This window comes from Brienomyrus brachyistius, unplaced genomic scaffold, assembly GCF_023856365.1.
Source record: "Brienomyrus brachyistius isolate T26 unplaced genomic scaffold, BBRACH_0.4 scaffold27, whole genome shotgun sequence".
NCBI lineage: Eukaryota > Metazoa > Chordata > Actinopteri > Osteoglossiformes > Mormyridae > Brienomyrus > Brienomyrus brachyistius.
In genome coordinates this window covers 5539925-5541816 of record NW_026042306.1, presented here as the reverse complement: position 1 = coordinate 5541816, position 1892 = coordinate 5539925, and the positions used below count along the sequence as shown (strand labels likewise).

At 39.8% G+C, this 1892-nt stretch overlaps 1 long non-coding RNA gene across 1 annotated transcript; it reads right to left on the bottom strand.

Annotated features, from left to right (window-relative positions):
* Positions 1–859: 859 nt before the first annotated feature.
* Positions 860–1685, bottom strand: LOC125721011 (uncharacterized). The gene is made up of 3 exons (XR_007385655.1): positions 1644–1685; positions 1369–1501; positions 860–1153 (listed from the first exon to the last, which is right to left on the bottom strand). It is a non-coding gene; the product is annotated as an uncharacterized LOC125721011 (long non-coding RNA).
* Positions 1686–1892: the final 207 nt, after the last annotated feature.

Here is a 1892-nt window from a genome sequence, read left to right as displayed (position 1 = left end):
ATTAACCAACCTTTAACATTACTATTTGAGAAATCCTTATCTACTGGTGTGGCACTTTCTAATTGGAAGCATACTAATATAACACCCATATTCAAAAAAGGGGATAGAAGTAATCCAGCAAACTATAAGCCAATCAGTTTAACTTGCATAACTGGAATGGTAATGGAAGCTATAATCCAAGTGAAAATGGTAGATTACCTGGATTAAAATAACATTCTGAGGGATAGCCATCATAGATTTAGGAGAGGTAGGTCCTGTTTAATTAATCTACTTGAGTTCTTTGAGGAAGCTACGAAAGAAATTGATCAAAAAAAGGCCTATGATGTTATCTGCTTAGTTCTGCAGAAGTCCCTTTGATGTTGTCCACCACAAACGGCTCGATTATACAATTCCTTGGCAAGTCCCCACCTAGAATATTGTGTGCAGGTTTGGTCACCATACCTTACGAAGGACATTGCTGCCTTGGAAAAGGTGCAGCGTAGGGGTACCAGAATGATTCCTGGTCTTAGAGGAATGTCTTATGAGAGGTTAACTGAGCAGAATCCGTTTAGCCTCGAGTAAAGGAGACTAAGAGGGACATGATCCAGGTATATAAGATTCTAACAGGTCTGGATGCTGTTCAATATTTCAATATTAGTTTAAATATTAGAAATCGTGGCCATAAGTGGAAATTAGCGAGAAAACATTTAAAACAAATTTGAGGAAGCACTTTTTTACACATCATGTTTTAGAGTCTTGCTACTAGTTTAGTAAGTAGTAAGCTAAATTCCTGGGTTCCTTTAAATCAGAGCTAGATAAGATTTTAACAACTCTGAGCTATTAGTTAAGTTCTCCCCATATGAGCTCGATGGGCTGATTGGTCTCCTCTCGTTTGTAAATATCTTATGTTCTTATGTAGGTAACTGTAACTGACCCATATGATAAAATGATTTTGTCTAATACAGGACTACAGTCTTCATTAGGTAAATGTTATCCCCTCGCACTTTGTATGGGCAGTGAATTGCCCCTACTCACGTGTGGTTTCATAATAAGAAAAATGAAAGAAATGAATACACAGATATATAAATTTATATAAATATTTATTTGGGGGGGCGGCAGGAGGGGAGATTTCTTTACGGACGCAAAGGCTCATTTCACATTTTTCTTCTGCATTCTGAAATGGAAGAAAAAAAAACATTCATGAAGAACACAAACCTATAAAAGGTACTTGTGTGACACTATTAAGGAAGGATCTGACTAGGAGAAAAGCTGGCAGAGTGATTGCCTGGCTGCCGGCTGCAAATGCTATGTCGAGCAGTAATATGGCATTAATCAACAGATATGAGGTGAAGATTTAAATATTCTAGAGGGAGCCTGGTGGGGACCTACTTGTGTCGGATGAGCCGGCCTCCCTGGATCGTTTGTGCCGTCACATTGGCCATGTGGTATGCGAAGAGGAGCCAGTATTGGCGCTGGACTCGATATGAGAACCTCATAAAAATGAGCAAGTAACCGGTAAGAGCTGGGGAGACAGAGATCATGCAGGGGTCAGAGGCCAGAAAGAAGAAGAGCAACCAGCTTAAAACCTTTAAAAAGTCCCTCTGGAGTCCCGAGTGACCCAGTGGACACTTATATAGATGGAAGGTGAGCCCTCTGCCTCTTACCGAAGGTCATTCGACGACTGATTATTTCAGGGCTCTTCCTCATGCCCGTCACAGCGACTATGGGCAGACCCCAATTAATTACAGGTCCCCAGAAGTGCTGAAATCAAACAATAAAACACAGAGCTGATCTAACATGCAGCAGGGTGAAGGCGCCATTAAAGAAATTCCAGAGGATTCTTACAATATATTAGTGTGAAATTATTAAACAGTAGTCACAAAATTATATTTATATTAACAAAAAAATCAGTT